Raw genomic sequence first — 26,778 nt, forward strand, 5'->3', positions numbered from 1 at the left:
CTGATAGATATGCAAAATTATGAATATTCCACTCAATAATTAAGCATGTCTTCTTTTCTTGGCCCTTTTAATGACAGCATTTCCTGTACAATCCATTTTAATCCAATTCTTTGATATTTAAAAAAATGAAGATTCCTCTAATTGATTCATGGAGAATTTTTATTTATCCAAAGAAACTGAGAAAAGTTCAGTTTGGAGATAATTATGGGAGCTTTTTTATGAGGTTAAGAGTTGGCATGTACAGGGGAAATTATCAAAGATGCAACAAATTGATCTGCAGTTTCTCTAGAGAACAAACTTGATTTCACTCAACTGCATAAACACACAGACCCAATACACTTACCCTCTTCACGGTTCTCAGCTCAGCTGGATTTGGGGCCAGGCTATAATGTTATAAATGTTTTAAATGAGGAGCCAACCCTCTTGGGTCCTGTAAACATGTCCAGTTTTCCCTGGCCAGACATCGGAGTCTGGTTAGGTCTGTCATAGGTGAATAGGTTTGTTCCCAGCCTATCCAACTCAAACCCTCTAGGAACTTATTTGAAAACCACAGAACATCATTCCATGCTTGATTTTGCACTAAGATCTTTCAGTGGGTTGAAACATAGAGCACTTAAGAGCAGGTGTTCCTAGCTCCCGGCCCAGCTCCACGCCTGAGGAGGCTGCAGAGGGCATGCCATTCTCATTAAAAATGCACCATTGCCAATGTCTCTTCCTGAAATAGGCTCACCTTGTTTCAGACAGGAGAAGGGGGTCAGACACAGGCAATACCTTGGCCACTCTATCTCCTGGGAAAATGCTTGCTTGCAAACTGAGGAGGGACACAAATAAGCATTAATACATGACTGTTCTCTAGATACATTAACAAGGACCCAAAGTGTCTTGAAGGGCAAACTTTGGCCTTAACACTGATCTGTTCATGCCCACATTAATCCTAACATAGAGGGAAATTGAATGACTATCTCCAATTACAGAGGATGGCAGATCAGAGATTTTATTTTATTTTATATTTTTTGAGAGAGGGTCTCATTCTGTTGCCTAGACGAGAGTACAGTGGCACAATCACAGCTCACTGCAGCCTTGACCTCCCAGGCTCAGGTGATCCTCCCACCTCAGCCTCCTGAGTAGCTGGGACTATAGGTGTGTACCACCATGCCCAGATTTTTTTTGTAATTGTTTTGTAGAGACAGGGTCTCACTTTGTTGCCCAGGCTGATCTCAAACTCCTGGGCTCAAACAATCCTCCCACCTCAGCCTCCCAAAGTACTGGGATTACTGGCATGAGGCATCATGCCTGGGCCAGAATTTTAGATATTATATTGTGTGACTAGCTGGAATGATAGGGAAGGCTTCCAAATCCAGAAGGCTCAAAGACTCATTCTCCTTTCCTAATTTACCGATGAAATGCACATTTTGGGTCACTGGTGACTTACACAAACTGAGAAAATATCATCTCTTTCTGAACAGCTGTCCTGTCAGCTCCAGATAGTTGCTAAAGTGCTAGTAACAATAAAACATTGCAACATCACAAAGACTCACTCCGTCCATTTGACCAAGATGTCACATACAGCACTGAGAAAGAATACCTTCTGTCAGAGGCCCACCCACGGCCTTCCCTGCAGACTTGGTCGGGGGAGCGCCATTGTGCAGGCATGGAGCTCCGTACCCTCCACACCCAATTTGCTCACACTATAAGCAGTTCTTCACATCAGCCTGGCTAGCTGGCCCTAGGCCTCCAAAAATGAGAGGGGGAATAAAAGGGTAACTTGTCAAAAGCAATTTCTCTTTCCAGGCACCTCATTCCTTTTGTATTTCAATAGTTGCTGTAATGCAAGAAGAAGGAGGGGCGTTTCTCCACTAAGTATGCGACAAAATGAAGGGAACCACATGAGGATAAGAAATAGGAAGGCACAAAAATCTTTATGGTTTGACAAATATAAATTATTCTAGAAACATAATAAATAACAGTTATCAGGCCAGGCGCGGTGGCTCATGCCTGTAATCCTAGCACTTCGGGAGGCCGAGGTGGATGGATCACTTGAGGTCAGGAGTTCGAAACCAGCCTGGCCAACATGGTGACACCCCATCTCTACTAAAAATACAAAAATTAGCCGGGTGTGGTAGCACGTGCTTGTAATCCCAGCTACTGAGGAGGCTGAGGCAGGAGAATCACTTGAACGTGGGAGACAGAGGTTGCAGTGAACCGAGATTGCAGTGAACCGAGATTGCACCACTGTACTCCAGCCTGGGCAACAAAAATGAAACTCCATCTCAAATAAATAAATAATAAATAAATAACATTTATCGTGTACTTACTATACAACAGGCACTGGGTGTGCATTATTTCATTTACTTCCAATACATGTGGCCCTACGAGGTAGACATTTTATTTCCCTTTTACAGTTGAGGAAAGTCAAGCTTTCAGCCCCAGTTTCACAGGTGGTAACCGAAAAAGGCAAGGTTTGAGCCCAGGCCATCTGACCCCTAGGCCTGCCTCTTACAGGCTGTAATACCTCTGCTATGACAGCCAGACAGAGGCGCGTGAGGACAGCTTCTAGCCCAGCAAACATCCTAAGAGGAAGAGAAATATTGTCCATGTTACCTTTCATAATTACCTACCATTACATTTTAGGATGCCCATCTTCCTTTTCACTGGCTTCTTCTCTAGTGCAGAGAGCAAGGACTATCTCAAGGTCTGTCGGGTGGCACAGGAAATCAAACATTGGTCCTAGGTGGCCAGCACCCGGCCAAGTCAGGCCAGACAAAGGCCAACCACATTTTCTTTTTAATAAGGGTATTAGTCTGCTCGATCAGGAGACATGGTGTATCTGATGTTCAGCAAGATATTTGCCAAGTCTTTCAGGATACTCTGGTGGGCAGGATGGAGAAATGCAGAGACTGGCATTGTGACAAGCTGTCTTTCCCACAGACTGCTGAGGAATGGGCTGGTGTCAGTCTCAGACATTGCTCTCTCGCCTTTTTATCAACATTCCAGACAATCTAAACTCTCACACGTGCTCCCCATTCCCCTCTGAGGAGTTGAGCCCCTTCTCCTAGCATCTTGCTCTGTCAGTCCACCCACAAGTACCCATAGCCCCTCCCCCAGGCTGTGCATTCTTTTGTCTCTAGTCCTTGGATCATGGGATTGCCCCACCTGGAACACTCTTCTTTCTCTAATGCCACATCTCTTGCATCTCAACTTAGAGGTCACTTCCACAAAGAAGCTTTCTCTGACCACCACCCTCAAAACTCGACAAGATGTTCACCCCTGGGTCACCCTTCCACATGTGCCCACACATGCCACACCACCCTCATCATCACAGGTACTGCTCATATTGTTGGTGACTGGTTTGTTTTCCTCATTCAACTGTAAATTCCACGACAGAAGGGATACGACTACCTTGCTCACCATTTTATATCCAGTACCATGACTGGCATATTATAGCAGGTTTTCAATAAATGTTTGTGGAATGAATAATTAAATAAATAAAATCAAGTAATCTCAGACTAATGACAAAATCAGAATTTTAAAAAGATGTCAATAGTCTAGGACAGTGGGGTGACTCCAGCAAGATTAACTGGGATCAATGTTAAATAAAACACACGGGTAAAAAAAAAATCATCAACTCAAATACTAGGTGAGAGATGCATGATTTTAGCAGCACTTGTGAAAAGACATGGGATTTTTAATAGTGAGTTGAATGTCACTGGTTCACTCAAAATGATAATGTAATGTATTTATGGTTAGGCACAAAGTATCTTAGAAGTAATGAATTTTGAACGAATCAAACCACATTGAGTACTGGGTCTGTTCCAGTTGCTATATTTTAATATAAAAGATGACAAAACAGACTGCATGCAGAGCAAAACAATCACAAAAAAGAGAGTGTTAAAAACCAAGTTATACAAAACACGGCCAAAGGATCTTGGGTTGTTCAACCTCGACAAAAGAATGTTTAGCTAGAAGGCATGATCACAGTCAGGTGGAAGACCAATTAGACTTGTATTGTATCTCTTTTGAAAGTAGGCCCAGCACTGGGTAGAAGGCACAGGTGTGGAGGAGAGATTTCCAGCCCAATATAGAGCTAATCATATGGGATCAGAGTTGTTAGGAAGTGGACAGGGGAAAGGGGATTGGCGTGGTTGGGAGCATCCCAAGAAACCTTCGAAGAGAGTAACCTTTAACAAAATGGATGCCTACTTGGCAGGGATATTATATGGTGGATTTTAAGAAACAAACGCAGATTTGGACTTGACAGACTCCACAAAGACCCTTTCAGATAATTCAGGAAATAATCTGCAGGCCTCGTGTTGTTGCATTTCAGTGACATCCTCAAATTCCCATGACGGAGCCAAGGCAGCCACATTACTTGATCCCACTAACTCTGAGCTGTTTCAGGTCTGTGTTGTTATATCTTACTTCATGACCTGGAGCTTTGTAAACTAGAACTCAGGAGACCTGGTTTTAGTCCTGAAGTCTAGAGGATAACTTGTCACTGATTAGCTGAGGGCTTATCATTGTGTTTAAGCTCAGTTTCTACAGCTGTAAAAATAAGGAAGTTTGGACCCATTTGCTCACTTAGTTCTTGCCATATACACTTTTTAAAACATTAATGTTTCTCAGACTTGGTCCTAGGACCATAGCATCAGAATCACCAATGGATACTATTGAGTATATCGATTCCTAGGCTCCATGCTAGAATCTGTGAGTAGAACCCAAAAGTGTACATTTTTAATAAAACACCATCAATCGCTAATAAGCACACTGAAGATCTAGAAATGATTTAAAAGGGTCTGTGTTCCTTTAAGATCAGCATAGCAGACAGGCAGAATTCAGGCATAGAGAGGTTAACTTGGTGGCCTACATCTCTTGGTAAAAATTGTCCCTAGAAGAAAATAATCAGGACATCTCCTGTTCTCTTTGAGGACCTGAAAACTGAAATAAGGTGGGTGGAGAACTAGAATAGTCTCCAAGACACATCTAGTATGGCTGGAGAAGACTCAAGCCCTGTCTGGTGAGGAAGGAACCAGAGTTTTAAAACAACAGGCAGCCACACACTCTCCAAGTCTCCACAGCAGGTGAGGACAACAGCAGGCACAACTCCATAGCAGGTGAGGACAAAATAGCAGGCACAGCTGCCAGACTGCAGAGAAAAGTGTAAGGTAAGGCCTGGCAACAAGCTCTCACTCCACACATTTATCCTTTGGGAGAAAGATGAGTCAAGGGTTGAAAAACTGGGCAAATTAAAAAGCAAGGGCTGCTCTGAATTAACTGCAAACCATGCTACACCAGGCTCAGGAAAGCAAGTGTTTCCGATCATCTGGATGACTCTATCACAGTTGTACTCATTACACAGAAGTAGCCCTGCAAAATATTTTTGTCTCCCAATTTTGAGGTCCCAGAGAACTGTTTTCTCAACTTGCCATGAAATTTCCTTGGTTTGAAGACCTAGTAAAATTAGTAGAGTTCTTTATTTTAATTGGTGAAGAGAAGTCTATACTTAAAAGCCCTTTTGGCTGCAGACCCCAACTAGATGTAAGACTATCACCACTCGTAAGTCCATTTTCTCACATATATTTTCACTGAGGTTTTCCTGAAACTGAAACTCATTAGCAAAAGTGTTTTTCTTAATCTCTGCTTGAAATGCACATGACATTGCTGGTTATAAAAATTCTGGTTTTGTCCTATAGCTTCTTATCCAGGCAAGCACCCTAAAATAACAGACAGTTTCACTAAGTCAGCTGCTTGCATAAGCCTCACTGTCTGATATTTAAGCTGAAATGACCCAGATGCTGGCACATTCAATATTTATACATTTAGCAACCACCTCAAACTCCTGCCCAATCCCTTCACAAAAATAAATCCATGGATGCTCATCATAAATAGAAGTCTTGCTTAATACAGGGGTTTCCAACGGTTTCGATGAGGCATATTGAAAAGGTTAAGACCACAGATTTGCCCATAAGCATGCCGAACATTTGGGTCTTGCACAAACCAGAACAACTTTTGATGCCCCTCTCCCCTTACAAATTACAGAAAGGCTTTATTTCTAAGTCATGGCCACTAGTCAATCACAAAGTCACACCACACTGAAACCTACAATAGCACCTCCTTAAAGGACACCTTCGGTCTCTCGGCTCTAAAGTCATCAGGTGCCTTTACCAAATCAGCTACAAAGCAAATAAGCCCTGTGAAGAAAATATTCCTAATGCTGAAAAGAATAAAAACTAAAGCTTGCCTATGAAGAAAGTTAATTTCATATTCCTATCAGAGAGTCATCCAGTAATACTGCTGGAAAAATAAAAAGTACCTTACCCAGAAACAGTTGAATTAGCAGATGGATTCTGACAGGACCTGCATAATTAAAGTTTCCACTGCAGCTTTAGAAACTCCTGTTCTGAAACCCATTTTGTCAGCCAATGCGAAAGAATGTTTTTTTGGCTCGGGAATATAAAATCCAAATAGTCCCAGAGGAGAAGCTGCCTCTCAGCTTGGACACCCTCAAGAACTGCCTTTCAAAGAACGACTCTTTCCTCTGGAAATGGATCTTGACATTGACATTGTCATGTTAATTGGCCAAATTCAAACACAAGTCATCTCTTGAACTAGCAATTGGAAGACCTTTGGGTAGTCTGTTTTAAAACTTTTTCCTAAAGGAAAAGAGACATGCTAATAAAAAGTCAGCCTTGGCATGCTAGTCCCTAATAATTAAGGACCCAAGACCAAAATGCTTTTTGTTAGCTGCTACTGGCCAAGAAAGCCTTCTTCTTTGCACGTATTCCCCACTGGGCAATACGAACACGCACTCAGACCTCCAAACCCAATATAATAATAAATAGTCAGACGTGGTATGAATAAATTGCTGCCTACATATGTCTAAAACCTTGTATCAACCAACAATTTTACTCTTCTTCTGGAGCAAATTTTGTCCCATTTTAAAACAGACCTATTCACAAGGAACAGAAATATGCATTTAAAGGTGGCTCAGTGAGGGTCCCACAGCTCCAGATCCATGACCTCCGTACAAAGCAACCAACTGAGGGGACTGGGGCAAATGCAGAATACAAAGCTCATTGTGATGGATAAAAGATGCAATAACCCCAACTAAAATCTTCCCGTCTACCCAAAAAAACAAAAAAACAAAAACAAACAAACAAAAAACAGTAAACAACATTCTTGAGATGGGATTTTGATTTCTGGGCCTGAAGGTAAGGTGTCAATAATGCTGCCAAAACCAGTGCCATTTCTGAGTCATTCCCTTCCTGGGTCTGGAAATGACCATGGCAGAGCTCAAAGAAGGATGACTTAGTTTCTAGGGCTCCATAATTGGAAACCATAAGGCCCTGTCTCACCAATTACTAACCAAGAAAATATTTTTGACACATCGTTTCTGCCTGGTTCTGATCTACTACTGAGGACATATCCTTAAACCTGATTAAAAGAAATGAATGGCACAACTGGAAAGCATAACTAGAAATAAATGCTCCATATGTAAGAAAAATGTAGATTTTACATACCTGAAGACATGTAAATGTTGGCTGCATTACAGTTTCTGTAAAACTCCTCCCACTGATTTGAAACCCTCTAAGCATTAGTTTAGAGGAGTCACTGACAGATTCTCTTGCCCAACTGGTTGCAGGAACCTAATACTGGCAAGCGTGCAGTATGCATGTCTCTGCTTTAGAAATCAGGCTGTGCTGGGCCACTGGTGTTGTGAAATAAGTCTCCTATCTTAGGAGTGAAACTAAAGACTGGATCTGTTTGTATCTGAGAGCTGGAAAAGCCCAGGAAATGGACTCCCGCTTCAGAAATGAGCAATGAGCAAAATTAAGATGTAAATTAAATGGCCTGGAAGTCAATGCTGGCTTACCTTGGGGAAGCTGATGGCGCTCTGTAACCAAGTCCTAAATAGCAGATGCTTTGGGCATTCCCAAGAGGGTGGCCACTTAGGCCTCTGGGAGGGTTGGGCACACCATAGCACTGCCTCCTGGTAGAACTGAAGACCCAGAAAGAAAGAAACAAAGAAAAGTTGAAGGAAATCAGTACATGCCATCCCAAAAGACGCCACTTTGGCATATTAGGTATTTTGAGCTGAAGGCAACTAAAAAACAGCAGATGCAAGAATGACTCTCTGGCCTTTTCCTTTTTACCTAAAGAAAGAACTAAACTTCCCATGACAATGGTGCCTTCTCTTTTGCTAGAAAGAGGAGAACATTCTTATTATGGGGTGGGGGGTGGAATGGGATTAATCTGTATAAACAAACCTACCAAAATAACCCTTATGTTCCATTAGTTCCTCCATTATTTCCTCATCACTTTCTTACAATTTACCACCCCAGCCCAAATCCCTTTTTCCTTTGTCTTGTCAGATCTTCATAATTCACTGTTTTTTAAATTATTATTAAAATTGTAAATAAGCTCTCAGACCAATCTCTCTTTTTTGGGTCTTTATGTCTTTTTTTCTTTTCTTTTTTTTTTTGAGACAGGGTCTCACTCTGTTGCCCAAGCTGAGCGCATTGGTATGATCACAACTCACTGCAGCCTCTGCATCCTGGGCTCAAGCAATTCTCCTGTCTCAGCCTCCCAGGTAGCTGAGACCACAGGCAGGCACCACCATGTCCAGCTAATTAGCTAATTTTTTTTTTTTGTAGGGACAAGGTCTCACTATGTCACCCAGGCTGGTCTCAAACTCCTGGACTCAAGAGATCCTCCCGCCGCCCACCTCTGACCTCCCACCTCCCAAAGTGCTGGGATTACAGGTGTGGGCCACTGCACTCGGCTGGAACTTCATTTCCTATATATAAAGGCATGTAAAAATGTTAACATCAAATAAGATTTGTATGCTTTTCTCCTGTTAATCTGTCTTTAGTCAGTTTAATTCTCAGGCCCAAGCACAGAACCTCAGAGGGTACAGAAGAAGTCTTTTCCCCATGCAAGGTCTTCAGGGTCTGGGAAGGCTATAGAAATAGCTGAATCCAAAAGTGTTTACAATGGAGAGAATACATTGTATTCTGGGCTGGGTATAATGTAACTGATGTGGAAACACAAATATAAATATATAACCCCACCTTGGCACTGGTTTTATGCATAGTTGGAAGAAACCAGTAGTTCTCAAGAGCTGGTCCCGTTTTAAAAATTATTCTCCCCTATCTTATCACCCTATGCCACTACATTCACACACACACACACACACACACACACACACACACACACGTGAAATCAGGTTGAAGAATCATAGGTACACCCTTATTTTGAAGCCCTCAGAGAACACCTAATCCCATCTGCTAATGTGACCAAAGAGAATATTGAGGTTAAAGACATACTGTGACTTAGCCAAGATCTAGGTAGGACTACAGTCCAGGTACCCAGTCTCCTAATCCAGTACTCTCTCCTCTACACTAACTAAAATGTGTGAAGGTGCTTAACCACGGCAATAGACATTGTAATAGCCATCTTCTCAGCCTTTCACTTATGGGACACATGTTCACTGGCCAAGCATTTTAGTGGCTTCACCTCTCCTTAGGCATGGCTCCAGCCTCCACTCCATTCTCCCCACACCCTCACTTCCAGTCTAAGAAGCCTAAGGTCTCTCAGCCCATTTCAGCAAAGCCACAGAAACTTAAAACTGAGTGGTCCAGGAATGGCAGAGTCTAGTAGGGCTGGAGCACTCTGTTTATTGGAGGGAAGAGAGAACTACTGGAGGCCAATGGAGATGGAAGATATTTTGAAGATAGATTGCAATGGGTCTCAAATATCCTACTGAGAGATAGAGAATAAAAAAAGGCTAGGAACCTTTTTAATGGATGGCCCCAGCCTGCTCAAAGATGACTGATTCATTGTGATAGTTGTTTTTGTTTCTTTCTCTATTTAATGTTTGTGATCCCTCTAGAGTGGATGCTCTTTGAAGGCAGGAACAATGACTCTCAGGCTCAACTCCACATCCCCAGTGGATAGCAAAATGCCTGACACACACAAGTCCTCCAAAGGTATCTGTTGACTGAAGGAATACACACAAAACTACAGACATTCAACTCCCCTTACACTTGTTATATGTGAACTCTCTTGGTCAGTGGCCAACATTTATATTTGTGGAAGTAAAGGCCCAATTGTCACTCCCTTGGTAGTTTGTCCCTACCAGTTACAAGGATGGAGGGAGAGAGTTAGCTGCCAATATCAAGATAGAACAATGGCCTGGAAGTGAAGAAACTTCTCTGGCTGGCTCAGTCTCTGACTCACACATGACCAAGGACAAATCATTTAACCTCCTCTTGCCTTGTTTTTACTGTATGCAAAATAGAGCCTATAACAATACAAGCCTCCTCCTTCCCTTTGAGGAATATTCTGAGAATTGGAGAGATGCTATCTTAGAAGTGATTAGAGCTCCTAAGAACTGGGCTTTCAATACAGAAGCAGTGTTGTTCTCAGGCTGTGTTACAGCTGTTGTTTTTCATCATGAAAGGTAATATTGTAAGGCCTTGTTGGCAAAGATAGGAAACTGTTGCTATGTGTTGACACAATGATACAACAAGCAGGGGGGCAGGCATCTTAAAAGTTTAATGGTTCTGATTTCATTCATTGAATTCCTTCTTCCTCACCTCAAATCTCAATCTCCATTATTCTTTATGGATAGGTGTTTTTTGTTTGTTTGTTTTCTTTCCAACTTTCCCCAGCTGCCAGGACATCTGGAGAAAAAGCTAGTCCAAGACATAAGTATATTTTTCCTAACTGAATCATAGAACCATGGGGGAACGTACTTCGTAAGGAGTCACTTAGTTCATTCAATTCGACACACTATTTCTGACCATTTTCTGTAAAAGGACATATACAAAGATGAATAAAAGCTGTGCCCATATTTTCGGAAGAGATGTATGGTCTGACAGGCATGGGTGTACTTATATGAGCAGTAAGACAGGAAAAAAAAGTAACTTCCCTGGAAAATCGTGATCACATAGAGGTGGTACAAATCAAACACGGTTTCTGCTTTTGCAGGAGCTCATAGGCAGTGCCAGAAAGAGATACAAACTCTTCACTGCAAAACAAGGCAAACTGCAAATGACTTACAAGTAAACTTGCCTGGGAGTACAGAGGAGAGAATTTATAATTCTGACTCTGAGGATCAGGAAGAGGCATTCAGAAGAGGGAACATCTAAGCTCAGCAAGGACAAGTCTCTCAACAATGAGAACAGTGTGTGCAAAGCCACGGAAACATAAAACGGAGTCAGACAGGGATCATCATCAGAGTCCAGGGGACTGGAATACTGTGCATTTTGGGGAGGGTTGGATGGGGTTAGAGATGGAAGAGATTTGAGAGACAACTTGTAAAAAGACAAAAGTATCAATGCTTGCTAAGAGGCTGGGAATTCATATGAGCAATAAAAGGTATCATAAATGTTGAGTTAGACAGGAAGATACAACTTATGCTTTGGAAATGACAACTCCTAGAATCTAGGAGACAATGTGGATGACCACTGCAATAATTCAGAAAGCAGATGCTGAGGCTTGAACTGGCCGTCAAGATATGGAAGAGAGAATACAAGGTTTAATCAACTATGAACAAACAGGATGAGGTTCTCGAAGCAGAGGAGTGGAAAATGATGTTTGGAAGAACCATGGTCTAACTATTCCATTACGTTTATGCTATCAGCCCAAATGGCACCCTCCTATGCCAAGACCTGTGACCTGAAGTTGAACCACCTTCTGGGTTTTAGCATGAAATCCTTACTTCCTCTAGAGCAAGAATTGGTTCCTGTTTAGATTGGAACACCATAACCAAGCCATGTTCTTGGGGCCACAGAGTACAGTGGCAGGAGAGAAAGTAGATATAGAAAAAAATGAAACAAATAAAGATAGAAGAAAATAAGAAAAGTTGGCCAGGTGCAGTGGTTCACGCCTGTAATCCCAACAGTTTGGGAGGCCAAGGCAAGAGGACTGCTTGAGCCCAGGAGTTTGAAACCAGCCTAGATAACATGGTGAAACCCTGACTCTACAAAAAAATACAAAAATTTGCTGGGTGTGGTGGTGTATGCCTGCAGTCCCAGCTACTCAAGAAGCTGAGGTAAGAGGATCACCTGAAAGATCAGGAAGTCGACGTTGCAGTGAGCCATGATCATGCTACTGCACTCCATCATGGGCATAAAAGTAAGACCCTTTCTCATGAAAAGTAAAGAAAGAGAGAGAGAGAAAGAAAGAGAAGGAAGGAAGGAAGGAAGGAAGGAAGGAAGGAAGGAAGGAAGGAAGGAAGGAAGGAAGGAAGGAAGGAAGGAAGGAAGGAAAGAAAGAAGGAAGGAAGGAAAGGAAGAGAGATGAATGACTGACAATAATGATGTCTCACTCCGGGTGCTTTCTCCAGCTCTAGAGCTTAGAAAGTCATCTGAAAGAATATTCCCAGTATCCACAGATGAGAGACAAGCAGCTATTGTTTCTGGCCTCTTTCAATACATTATAACTTTAGGGGACTAGTTTAGAGCAAAGCACTCTGTAAAGACCATCACAATCTCTCTAACTTGGGATTGCCAATGATGTCAATTTTTACTCCAACATTTGATATGTCTCCATAATTAACTAACTCATTTTGCGCATGGTTTGACTAGTCATTATGATTGTAAGATCTCCAAATGCATTAATTCATTCAACATTCGATGAAGTTTATTATGTATATACTGTACACTTAGCCCTGTGCTAGGTTTCAAAAAAACTGAAGTGAACAAAACTAACAATCCCTAACTTCATGGAACTTATAGGGGAGACAGAGAAAATATTTCAACACCTAAACACTTCCATTACAATTTGGTTATGAAGGAATAGTATAGGCACCATAGAGCAACCAGATCTGGTCCCATCCATTTTCGCAGACTTGAAGGATGGGTAGGAGTTTGCCAAGCAATAACTGGAGGAAAGCGGATTCCAGGTAAAGACAATAGTGATGTGAAGGCCTGAGATGGGCCTTCTGGAAGGACAGTGTGGCTGAAGTCTTGGGAGCAAGTGGGAGAGTAGCTGGAGGTGAGTATGGAGACTCACAGAGGCAAGCCTTCTCCATGTCTTGTCATCCCTGCCTTAGTATCTAGAATCAGAACACATGAAGAAATGCATCATGGAGTACTAGAGGTATCCTGGCCTATTGGCAACAAGATGCCCCCAAGTGCTGAATTCATCTTTACCTAATGGCATGAGGCTGGATGAAATGGCTTTCATAACTTTGTTTATGCCAAGAACAGCCTTGTAGAAGCTCACAAGAATGAAGATAGCATCTCTCTTACCTTTGTTATTATTCATCTATTTCATGACTATAAAACCAATGGTTGTAAACTGACTCTAAAGTTAGTTCAATGCCCCCTTTTCATGGAAGACGGGAGATATGCAGGAGCTAGTCCTCAACAGCAATGTTGATATGACAGACACTGTTCTTTCAGGTCAAATGTCTTTATCCACTATTTCTAGGCACCCAACCCTTTTCTCTGCTTCAGGACCCAGTTCAAATGTCATCTCTCCTATGGAACATAACTAGCTCTCCACTGTCATGTTCTTAATATCTTTCCCGTTCTCTTTATGTTCTACTTTATAATAATCTATCTTGTCAGGAAGCAAGAACATCTCTTCTACTCCTTTCTGTTTCCTCCTAAGGTTTGACCTAAATGAAAACAAATGCATGAAGATGAACTTGTTATATAAAATGTACATGAATGGATGAATGACCAATCATTCTGTGAACACCAAAGTGCTACAGTTCAACTCACAGGGGCTTTCTTATCCATCTGGACCCTCATGCTGATTTTTTTAGGATCGGAATCCGTATCAGATTTATAGTCTTGTTTCCTTTTCTAGGGAGAGAAAGGTAAGAGTGAATAAGCAGAGTGGGGAAGAGTTCCGTATTCTTAAAGTAGGCACTCTAGTATCTGGATTCAAATGAAATCAAGAGAAAGGTGAAAGACACAGATGAATCTAGACTATCACAGAAGTGTAAATGAAAATCAGGCTACTGTTTCCATCCACTAGTGACTCAGCAACGAGCCTGGGACTGATCTCAGGGCAGAGAACCTCTTAGCCACAGACACACCTTCATACCTGGTAGCTAAAAAAGGAGATATCAGGTGCTATAGTGTCATTTGAGGCCAAAAACCCAGAGGGAGGTCAGTAATCTATAGAGGGGCCACAACAAAATGTGATCCTAGCAAGCTGGTGTCAAAAAGGACTCTTAATCTCTTTTTTTCACATGCATAAGTAACTGTATGCTGCATGTCAATGAGTTTTCTCTAAGCAGCCAGGCATTGAAAACCATTTACGTGGCACTGGGTATGTATTTTAATAGCATCAGTCTAAAGGTCAAGCAATGCAAAGAAAAGCAGCCAGGAAGCAGGCCAACAGCTCAGGCAGGTAATTGAGCGTGCAAAAGCACTCTCCTACCATAGCGACTACTCACATCTTTGTTTATCTCTCCACTACCTGGTGTGGAAATGGTGTTTTTTTAATTTCTCTTCTCTGTTTATGTTAGAAAGTAGCCATCAAGATAAGGATTATCCTTCTAGAAATAATATTGCTATTGGCAATAGTCTATCAGCAAAAGATGGGCTTTCACTACAGAAAAGAGAGGAAGTGTCAGGTATCAGATCTCAGAAGCAAACTCAAGTATCACAGGGAAGATCAGAACAAAACTGAGTGGAGGCGGAGCTTTAAAAATATGGAAATCCCCAATGGTAATTCCAGTTTGGAGTCCTGGTAGATCAGAATGTTGGGGGAATACTTTTATAATTCATTGCAAGGTCTGCTGGCTACAGCTATAGAGAATGACATCCATCCATCTATCTGTCCATTCATCCAACATACAAGCATATATTTAGCACATGAATAATAGTGATAATTAGAAGTAGCTACAATTTCATTCATTTCTCATTATATTCCAGGAATTGGGAATACATATATATATATATATATATATGCTCATTTGATGCTTGTAACAACTCCCAACACTTCAATTTGACAAAAGTAGAAACTGAGACTCAGAAGAGATTAAGTAAGGCTGCTCGAGAAGTCAAAAAGTAGTGGGATTGGACCTAAGAGCATGTCTGACTCTAGAGTCCAGGCTCTTAATCCTGAACTGATCTCTACCTTACTTCACATGAGACTCTGCTAGGTGCCATGGAAAGCACTAAGCAGAGAAAAGCACTGCCCTCAAGGAACTTAAAATGTAGTAGAGAAGAGGAACAATGTAAATCACTAAGAAATACTAGTAAGAAAAATAGCATCTTTCCCGAGGGCTGTACAGAGTTTCAAAGCTGATCAGGTTTTCCAGGGTGTAGTGAAAGATTTCATGGAAGAAGGAACAATTGAATAAATTCTCTGTTATCCATTTTAGAAAGTGAAGAAGTACTATAAAGAACTTTCTAGGTATTAGAAATTTATCTAGAGTAGTGTGTGCGTACACACACACACAAATGTCCACACTTTGAAGATGACTACAAATGACTTCTTTATGAAAGTTTTGCTTAAGCTAATTTCAAAATGACTCTGTATTCCTTCAGAATACATCACTTGCTGTGAATGTGAGTCAGAAAGATGCTAACTGGACAGGGGAAGAATGTTACGATTTTTTTAATTCCCATGGAAAATTTTAAAAGAGGTCTATCCACTTGACACCATAGGTACCACTGATTGAGCGCTTGCAATGTGTCAGGCTTTGTGCTACACACACTATGTAATTTTACCTTCAATTTTATGAAGCATGTTCTTATTCTCCATTTAATGATAAAAATCCTGAGGCTCTGAGAAGTTAATTAATTTGCCCAAGTTCATGAAGCTATAGGCATCATGCTAGAATTTGAGCATGGTTCTCTTCAACAGACAGCTACTAACTAACCCATATTTGTGGTCATGAATCTATAGCATTAATCCTGTTAGTTCAGCCTTTAAATAAATACTAAGCAATTGGTAGGCCAGAACACTTCCTAAATATGTCTTTTTTCTTAAAGGAACAAAAGGGTTTTTTTTAAAGGAAGAAGAAGAAGAAAAGAGGAGAAAACAAAGACAAAGAGAATAAAATTAATGTATCACTTAGAATATACCAGTTATTCACTGAGCCCATTTATTTCACAAAAGTAAAATGACAGAAGGCAACATTTCTCCAAATTACCCAGCCATAAGGGGCTAAGTTTAGTTAGACTTTCAGGAACTCTGCTGAGGATAGAAGCAGAGAAGACAAAGATGGCAAAGAGACAAGACTCAAGAGAGACAAAAGCCAATGGCCCATTAAAAAAAAAAAAACCTACCCAACTATTCCCCTAAAACTTCAGTTTCTGTGCACAAGGCTAAAGGAGTTTGGCTTTCTCCTTTCCTCTCTGAGGCACCAGGGATACTTCCCATCGCTTATGAGAAAAATAAGCTAAAGTCAAGACATTTCCTAAGGAGAAGGAGAAGACTAGGTACAAAGATGTTGAAGAGGTAGTGGGTGCCTGATGAAATTTAGTCCAGAGTAACTCAGAAGGAACTCAACTCTGAAGCCTCAACATTGTGGACAGACTTGGGAATAAAGTAGTATGATTGATAGCCAAGAGCTTCTGAATCTCCAAACATGAGCTTGTGGAAACAAAACTACTGTTCTCAAAACTGTGTAAACTGCTGGGAAATTTAAAAAAAAAAAAAAATACACACACACACACACACACACACAAACTTCCCGGCTAACATTTCTAAGATATTTGTAGTTTATACAACTGGCAGAAACCTTGCAATGGTTCAGAAGGGATAAAATTGGGTTTGTCTCTTCAAGGAGGCAAGAGCTTCTCCACAAGGGGCAGATAGTTTCTCCCAAATGCGAAAAATGCGAACGCTAACTCCTAGGAATCCAGGCTGAAAGGGAGGGGAAAGATGGCAATCCAAAGAGGGTTTGTGTGTTTCACTCTGGGAAAGGAGACTAAATAGTTCAGAGTGCTCCCAGGAGATACAATTAACAAAGTTCTTCTCAGACCAGTGTCTCACCCCATGTTGAAGGGCTGTAAATGCTGTTAGGAAAGAGAGAAGCCATCTGATCATCCACCTAGACTAGAAAAACATAATCCTTTTTTTACATATAATTTTAACTTTTATTCTAGATTCAGAGGGTACACGTACAGGTTTGTTACCCGGGTCGATTGCATGATGCTGAGGCTTGGAGTATGATTGATCCTGTCACCCAGGTAGTGGGCACAGTAGCCAGCAGATAGGGTTTCAACCCTTGTCCCACTCCCTCCGCCACCTATAGTAGTTCCCAGTTCCTCCCACTGTTCTGCTCTGGGTGCTGCCAGAACCAGCTACAAATGATTAGAAAGCTACAAGAAGCAAGGGACCACCTAGGTAGCCAGGATGTCTCCCCTTCTCACTGCTACCTCACTCCACATTCGGTCCCCATGTGGGGCCCAGAGCCTTGGGAGGGCTGGCCATTGTGCTGGGACCCCTTTCCCTGCTTCCTTCACTCACTCTACAGAAGACCTGGAAAACAAACAAAACAAAAATGCTTGCAATCCCGGGAGAGATGAGAAGACTGTGTCCTAACTCCCTCAAGCTTTTCTGTGCAGGTCCTAAGGGGCCCAGGATGCGGCCAGAGTCCTAGCCTGAGAGCACTAACAAAGTTCGTTTCCTAAACTGTTGGCATCTTTTTGAGATAAAAGTGGATGCTATTCAGAAATGGGGGAGGGGGCGTTTCCCAGTGACTGAGAAATCAGTGTGGGCTTTTATTGGTTATTGCTGAATATTTATGTCCCATTTATCACTGATCGTTGGCTATGAAAAAGCTAGATAAAGACATTGGGCCACCTGAGTGCCCGGGGCTTTCGATCACTAACAAGCCAGCCTATCAGAAGGCCCCATTTCTGAGGATCTGCTGGAGACAAAGGTTCTTTGTTAACTGGAATGCCCCAGAGCAAGGAGTTGGAGCTGTGTTGCTCTAAACGAAGGAAGAGGGAGAGGAAAGACAGAAAGAAAACCTTTTGCTTTCCCAGCAGAAACCTAGGATTGAGAGCAGGGACTTTTTAAAGGAAAGGGCTCGTTTTAAAAGGGAATGCTTCCAGTTTTTGCCCATCCAGTATGATATTGGCTGTGGGTTTGTCATAAATAGCTCTTATTATTTTGAGATAACGTCCCATCAATATTGAATTTATTGAGAGTTTTTAGCATAAAGGACCGTTGAATTTTGTCAAAGGCCTTTTCTGCATCTATTGAGATAATCATGTGGTTGTTGTCTTTGGTTCTGTTTATATGCTGGATTACATTTATTGATTTGCATATGTTGAACCAGCCTTGCATCCCAGGGATGAAGCCCACTTGATCATGGTGGATAAGCTTTTTGATATGCTACTAGATTCGGTTTGCCAGTATTTTATTGAGGATTTTTGCATCGATGTTCATCAGGGATATTGGTCTAAAATTCTCTTTTTTTGTTGTGTCTCTGCCAGGCTTTGGTATCGGGATGATGCTGTCCTCATAAAATGAGTTAGAGAGGACTCCCCCTTCCTTTGAAAACTGGCACAAGACAGGGATGCCCTCTCTCACCACTCCTATTTGACATAGTGTTGGAAGTTCTGGCTAGGGCAATCAGGCAGGAGAAAGAAATAAAGGGTATTCAATTAAGAAAAGAGGAAGTCAAATTGTGCCTGTTTGTAGATGACATGATTGTATATTTAGAAAAACCCCATCGTCTCAGTCCAAAATCTCCTTAAGCTGATAAGCAACTTCAGCAGTCTCAGGATACAAAATCAATGTGCAATCACAAGCATTCTTATACACCAATAACAGACAAACAGAGAGCCAAATCATGAGTGAACTCTCATTCACAATTGCTTCAAAGAGAATAAAATACCTAGGAATCCAACTTACAAGGGATGTGAAGGACCTCTTCAAGGAGAACTACAAACCACTCACTGCTCAATGAAATAAAAGAGGACACTAACAAATGGAAGAACATTCCATGCTCATGGATAGGAAGAATGAATATCGTGAAAATCGTCATACTGCCCAAGGTAATTTATAGATTCAATGCCATCCCCATCAAGCTACCAATGACTTTCTTCACAGAATTGGAAAAAACTACTTTAAAGTTCATATGGAACCAAAAAAGGGCCCGCATTTCCAATACAATCCTAAGCCAAAAGAACAAAGCTGGAGGCATCATGCTACCTGACTTCAGACTACACTACAAGGCTACAGTAACCAAAACAGCATGGTACTGGTACCAAAACAGAGATATACACCAATGGAACAGAACAGAGCCCTCATAAATAATACCACACATCTACAACCATCTGATCTTTGACAAACCTGACAAAAACAAGAAATGGGGAAAGGATTCCCTATTTAATAAATGGTGCTGGGAAAACTGGCTAGCCATATGTAGAAAGTTAAAACTGGATCCCTTCCTTACACCTTATACAAAAATTAATTCAAGATGGATTAAAGACCTAAAACCATAAAAACCCTAGAAGAAAACCTAGGCAATGCCATTCAGGACATAGGCATGGGCAAGGACTTCATGTCTAAAACACCAAAAGCAATAGCAACAAAAGCCAAAATTGACAAATGGGATCTAATTAAAGTAAAGAGCTTCTGCACAGCAAAAGAAACCAGCATCAGAGTGAACAGGCAACCTACAGAATGGGAGAACATTTTTGCAATCTACTCCTCTGACAGACGGCTATTATCCAGAATCTATAAAGAACTCAAACAAATTTACAAGAAAAAAGCAAACAACCCCATCAAAAAGTGGGCAAAGGATATGAACAGACACTTCTCAAAAGAAGACATTTATGCAGCCAACAAACACATGAAAAAATGCTCATCATCACTGGCTATCAGCGAAATGCAAATCAAAACCACAGTAAGATACCATCTCACACCAGTTAGAATAGTGATCATTAAAAAGTCAGGAAACAACAGGTGCTGGAGAGGATGTGGAGAAATAGGAACACTTTTACACTGTTGGTGGGACTGTAAACTAGTTCAACCATTGCAGAAGACAGTATGGCGATTCCTCAAGGATCTAGAACTAGAAATACCATTTGACCCAGCCATTCCATTACTGGATATATACCCAAAGGATTATAAATCATGCTGCTATAAAGACACATGCACACATGTGTTTATTGTGGCACTATTCACAATAGCAAAGACTTGGAACCAACCCAAATGTCCATCAGTGATAGACTGGATTAAGAAAATGTGGCACATATACACCATGGAATACTATGCAGCCATAAAAAAGGGTGAGTTCATGTCCTTTGTAGGGACATGGATGAAGCTGGAAACCATCATTCTGAGCAAACTATCACAAGGACAGAAAACCAAACACCACATGTTCTCACTCATAGGTGGGAACTGAACAATGAAAACACCTGGACACAGGAAGGGGAACATCACACACTGAGGCCTGTCATGTGGTGGGGGTAAGGGGGAGGGATAGCATTAGGAGATGTACCTAATGTAAATGACAAGTTAATGGGTGCAGCACACCAACATGGCACATGTATACATATGTAACAAACCTGCACGTTGTGCACATGTACCCTAGAACTTAAAGTATAATATAAAAAAATGCTAAAAAGTAAAAAATAAAAAAATAAAGGAAAGGGCTCTTGGGGAATGATGAAGACCAGGGTAGGTGAAATTATCTTTCATGGATTTCCTACTCAGATTGATGACACAGCTCTGACCTGGCTGTAGGCCCGGGAAGGCTCCCTGATAAAGATGCAGAGCTGAGATGAATTTCCAAGTCTGCTACTTTAATGTACCTTTGCTGCTGCCTTCCCCCAGATCTGGAGAGGCTAAAGAACTTTATTTTTCTCTTTTGGAGGGGGGTTGAGTAGAGGAAGTTGAGAAGCTTGGAGGAAGATATGTTCAAAATAAACTGAGAACTCTGATGATTATTTTTAGTCTGGAGAGAGAAGAACAATTCTTTTATAGAACAAGCATTCACTTAAATAGGTTTCCCCTATCTGGGGGATCCCCAGAAATGCAAATCATCCACTTGTGACACTTAACGGTTCTTGCCCAGGATTTTGTTTTTTTTCTTTTCTTGGCTAGATAAGCCAACTGGAATAAAAATGGGACAATCAAGTCCAGACCAGATCATTAAAAAAAGACAATGAATTAGGAACCACAGCCCGAGACCATGAGGGTAAGAACTCTGTAAGATAGATGAAACTTTATCCCTTTCTCACAGTTATCATTTTTATTAGTACATTGTTAATAAACATGAACAGGAAACATCCTGTTAATAATTTGCAGTATGACGAAATGAAAGTTTGGAGCTTCTTTCCATCAATGAAGTGAGGTGCTGCGGACACTGCCGCCCAGGCTGCCTTGGACAAGGTGGAGGGAAGAACCCAGATGGAAAGCTAAGGCAGTGTTTTAAAAGGAAAGGGGCCTGAGACAGCTGAGTTTGGAGGACCCCCCCAGGAAGGTGGAAAAATCAGGGAGCAAGCTTGGCTGAGACAGCCTTGGATCTTCCCAGGAAATCATCCTAGGCTCCCCATCAAAGGCAGCACAGTGGGCCCAGGTGTCCTGTCTTACTAATGCACTCCAATCATCACCTCAGGATGAAATCAGATGATCATTTTAAAATTTCATTCTTTTTTTCAAAAACTATAACACTATACTTAGAGAGTTTTTAAGTCCACATCATATAATTAAAATTTGCAGCCCTCTGCCCCCTTTAACCCAATCCTCCTGCCCCAGAGGCAACCGCCCTCACCTCATGGATCTTTTGCCTCCCTTAGGCATTTCTATGTTTGTAGGTGTGCTTACAATGCCATTTCTTGATGTATTAATTTTAAGCATTATTTATTGGTTCCCTGCCAAAGAAGATAGGAATTTGCTCTTTCATATATACACATCCAACTTTCCTTCCCCCATCACCCCAAAAGAGTAATATTACACGGTTACATTAATAGTCAACATTCACAATAGGAGCATGCAAATATTATGCACCACTGATATGAGTAGTGCATAATATTTGCATGCTCCTACTATGAATCTTGCTCAATGTTTGTTTTCTCCTGCACCCTTCATACCCCTCGGATGACTGAGAACTTTTCTAAGTTCCTGTAGAAGAGATGTCCAGGTAGTCTGTTCAGTCCCTCATGAACACCACTGTCCACCCCCAGCATTCTGCCTTTATTTGTGTTGTTCTCCTACTCCTCTCTTCCTTCCCTCCAAATCCCAACACCTTATGTAACATTTCCTCCAAGAAGCCCCACCTGTTTCATCGCTCTTTTTTGCTTCTAAATGTCTATATAATTCACAATCTTGAATACATAATTAAGCCATTCATTACATTCTTTCTTATAGAGTGTGGCATTATTCCTTTGTGCTATTCTTGCTTCTCCAACTGTAAGCTCACCGAAAGCAGGTATTTTCTGCCTTTCGCATTCTCTGTATCTGTCACCCTCGAGAAAGTTCCATCACAGTGTAGCCCTCAATATATTTTCTGAGGCTACTCCTTTGGAGACCATTATATTACCCAGGTATAAGCCCTGCACAAATTCATCCTAGCAATCAGTTTTCTCTTAAACCCTTCTCCCTAAACAGAAACAGTTGAGATCATTACCCACCGGGGAATTACAACAAAGCTAAAAATTCTCAGTCATCTTTGACAGGTGTTCTACCTTACCTACCCCACATCTGATCAGCTGCCACGTTAGTGCCACAGTGTCTCCTCTCTGCTTTCGCATTGTGTTTCCACTGCCTTTTCCTATTCCTCTCACTCTCTCACTCCTCTTCCTTTCATTGTCTATAGCCCAGACTGTTTTAATTGCTTCTTGAATTACCTCCTCTTTCTTATCTCGTCTTCTAAACCCATCTACCAGATAAATTTTTCTACAGAATAGTTTGTTTTCATTCTGTGAAATCTTCAGTGATTCTTCATTGTTCTCCTACCTTATGTTCCAGATTCTTCTCCTAGCATTTCAAAGCTTCCATTCAGTCTTAGTTTCTAGTACCCTCAACTCATCCTCTACATTCCCTCCAACTAGAGGCCTCATTATTTTCCAAACATACCTCCATGCTTTGTGGCCTTAATGCCTTTGCATGTGTAGTTCGCCACCTGGAATGCTACTCTTCATCATTCCTGCTGTCACTTCCACCATGAAGCCTTCCCTGCCCTCCTCAGCTCAGCTAGGTCCTCCTCTAATCTCAATTTCTATAACTTTTCATTCCATCTTTCTTGAGGAGCTTGTTACATTTCAATGCTTATTATCATTATTTGTGGGTCTGTCTTATCTCTCTGCCTAGTGATCGTGGATGGCCAAGACTCAGTCATTTCATATTCCATTCTCCACAAACATGGCAAATCACACAGATTAGGAGAGGCAGAAGTTGAATAAATGCCTATTAAGCAAGTGAATAAATGAAAACAAAATTGTGTATTTGTCTCTTGAACATACCATATCCTTCAAAAGACCATTCTGATACTCCTTGCTCTCTCTCTAGCAGGTGCCAGGGATAAGTTTCAATGTCCAGCTTCTGATAAAGTAGGAGAAGGGTATAGCTAAGTGAAGCCTAAATGCTAGGCTTGCCCAAAAAATGGTGTTCTAGAGTTAAATGGAGTGCCTCCTACTCCTATGCATGGGGAGGTTGCACTATTTCCCAATCCAAAGACCCTTTGGGGTATGGGTTTCAACTCGAAGAGATGGTAATTCTGAGTTGCCAACACCAACCCAGCTTGCCTCAACCTCACAACTCAGCTCTAACTGCAAAGCAGCGCCCTCCCCATCTGTAAGTGGAAAAGGAAGTCTCTGTCTATTTTTACAGAGATGAGGGGGAGGCCGAAGGAAGAATTTCATTTAATTTCTATTTCTTCTCTTGGTCTCTAACTTTCTGGCCAGGGGTTTCTATTTCAAAAACTCGGTATTATGTAAACATAGAAGGGCCCTTCTCAAAGACAGAAGCAACTTCTACTAATTTCCAGTCTCTTTTCTGGCACTCTCAGGAGTCCTGCTAAACATCTTGATCCTAGGCAAATTTTTCCTTGGCTACAAAACACTTGTGATGGCCAACCCTGGGTCAACAGCTTCATTTGGCTCCGTGTCCCCAAGATTTTTGCAGTACTCTCCAGTTGAAAGCTTTCCTAAGAAAGAGGATGTTGTCCATGACTTCTCTGTTAGGCCAATTCACATAGAGCCAAACGTGTTTCCACTGAACAAAGCCTACCACAGCCAAGAATAACTCTTTAAAATGCCCTTTCTAACCCATTCCACAATTACACAAATAATTCAGGCAAAAGCGAATTGTGAACTGCACATTCCATATCTTGATGCTGTATAGACTGTGTAGCCTGAACTCATTCTAAACAGGTAGACTACCTGCCTCCCCTATTAAGGAGATACAGCAGAAGGTAGGCAAACTCACAGGTGCAAGCTCCAATGGGGACTATGTCATTTTTTAAATGGTCCAACAAAAACATGCCATTGAGATTGTTACCAAAGCTGGACAGCCTTCAGAGCTCTGTATCAAACAAAGAGGGCTGGGCCCATGCCCTGGAGATCTGAGATCTAAGATTAGCAAGCTCACCTTGATGCAGTGATGAATCAGATGAAATTATAAGAAAACAAGAATTATTTTTATTTTCCCTACCTTTGTGCCACATACGAGTACCCTCAGGGAGAGAATTTCTGGAACCGGGATGCTAATATTGTAGATGAAGTGCATTAGACAGTTTGGAACTATTCTGGATTCCTAGTCTTCTAGTCTACCAAGGATGGTAGCAGATGGCACAGGACCCAGTCTGTTTCCAAACGTTACATTTGTGAGTAGAAACAGGCACTTTGGCCAGATTCCAGTTGGTACATTCAACAAAGAATAACATAAGCCTCAGATTCCCCATTGGTAAAACAAAGGAGGTTGGGTGAGCTATTCTCTAAAGTCCCTTCCAGCTCTAATATTTTATGATTCTCAGTGGTAAAAATTCAGGGATTTGGAATGACCAGTCTCATTCTCCCATTAAGCTCTGGGTGAATCAAAGGCCAGCATTACATTGCATCATCTCATGTACAGTAATATGTGAATGACATTACACAATACCAGCTTTTATTAATGGGAACACTCTTCCAACAATAATGCAATACCCTTGAGCTCATTCTGGCCTTCTTTGTTAGTACCCAACCCAGCTGCATTGTCAGGAGATACAAAATATGACACAGACATTGGAAGTAGGAGCAGTTGAAGAGGGCAGACACATCAGCAAATGACACAAACTAACAGCCTGTAGTCCTGTTCATGCTCACAGTGGATGCTTAGTGAATGCCTGGTGACTAACAGTGAGTAATGCAGAAACACTAGTGGACTTATTAACTGACGAGAGTCAACACCTTTGCACTTTGCTATTTTCCTAGGGGCCAAGTCTCGGCCAGAGTGGAAGGGAGGGAATTCAAATTTAGGAGCACTTTTAGAGTTCCCATAGGTTGAGAACTCTCATATATTGGTGTTCCACCTCCTAAGTATATGGATGGGTTCTCCTTCATTAAGCAGACATATACACCATTCCTAAGAGGTTTCGCACAGACAAATTTTGAGTCTATTTTACATGCTTTATTCCTGACATGGGCTTCTGTCCTAAGTCCTTGTTGGCTCTTTAATGCTGCAGGTACTAGAATGGGAACCAGAGATCCTCAAGTATCTCATGAGGTTTCTTACCTTGAGGAGTCCAAGAAGCTCTCCTTGCTTCCTTCGCTTGGAATTCCCCTGGCCCTCTGCAGACACCAACCCTGGCAAACAGCACCAACTTATAGCTCTGGAAGGAGAGAAGGAATAGACAACAGGCTTAATGTAATCTTTCAAGACACAAACGTCCCACCTCCTACGACTTCAAGAAGGAGTTGAGTTCAGCATTGTCCTTTGATGGTTCCATTACACCATTTGTTTTTGGAAAACACTGGTATCCAACAGCCACCCTATGCATGCTACCTTTCTCACATCAAGACAATCCTCTCCAGCCCCATTTTCACAAGACCCTTCTCTGAACTGTTTTACTGGAATCTACACACTAATATTTGCTGGGAGCATACATCATTCCTTCTTCTTTGGTCCCTGAGTGCCAGAGCGCAGGGTCAGGTTAAGAGCCTGATTGGTGCCATGGGACAGAACAAAACCAATTGGCCACAGAGACCAAGTTTTGAGAGAAATAAACTTTAGTAATAAGACACTTGCTAAATGGAAGAGAAGAATGTTAGGCTAGAATAAATTTTCTGTTCATTTTTCCCTACTGTCTCTGCAAATCATATCAGATTCATAATGTCAGAGGAAGAGCTAGTTAACGTTTTATAAAGTGTGACACCCACTGAGGTTCTGACTGATTTCTCTCTGTGCTCATTCCCCTTTTGTGGATGTTCCTCTCCTCTTGTCAACTCAGGTTTCACTGTTTTCCCTTTAACCACATTGAACAGGTTGATATCTCCTCATGCTGTAAAGGTGTGAGGTGTGCTTGGCCTTGGACAAGCTCGGAGGACTTTTTCTTTTCAGGGAACTTAAAGGTGACATCTTCCATCGAGTCAGCCAGCCATTAGTTCACGGAAACTTTCACATCATTTGCAGTTGGAAAGCAGTTAACACTGACGTGAAGTCTCTGCTTAGAAGTCTGCCTCATTAAGAGATATTTGAATTTCTACACAGCTGGATATTTAAATATTTAAATAATCCCAAAGAAGCGTAAACACAAAACGTAGAATAGTTACTTGCATAATGAAGCTGAGGGGAAGCACCTAGATGAGAAGTTTCATAATTTTACAAGTTGCATGAATTCTTGGAAATTCCATAGAAGTGTCTGAA

At 41.5% G+C, this 26,778-nt stretch overlaps 1 long non-coding RNA gene across 2 annotated transcripts in view; it reads right to left on the minus strand.

Annotated features, from left to right (window-relative positions):
- The window catches only part of LOC103887584, a 57,262-nt gene that overhangs the window by 29,159 nt on the left and 1,325 nt on the right, over nucleotides 1-26,778 (minus strand). The window contains exons 2-5 of one of the 2 annotated variants that reach the window (XR_002524341.2): nucleotides 25,648-25,744; nucleotides 7,871-7,996; nucleotides 2,619-2,868; nucleotides 731-811 (exon numbers count right to left, since the gene is read on the minus strand). This is a non-coding gene — a long non-coding RNA (uncharacterized LOC103887584). The remainder of the gene's footprint in view (nucleotides 1-730; nucleotides 812-2,618; nucleotides 2,869-7,870; nucleotides 7,997-25,647; nucleotides 25,745-26,778) is intronic. The other variant, XR_002524342.2, reaches the window with a different exon arrangement.

Source organism: Papio anubis, chromosome 11 (assembly GCF_008728515.1).
Source record: "Papio anubis isolate 15944 chromosome 11, Panubis1.0, whole genome shotgun sequence".
Lineage (NCBI taxonomy): Eukaryota > Metazoa > Chordata > Mammalia > Primates > Cercopithecidae > Papio > Papio anubis.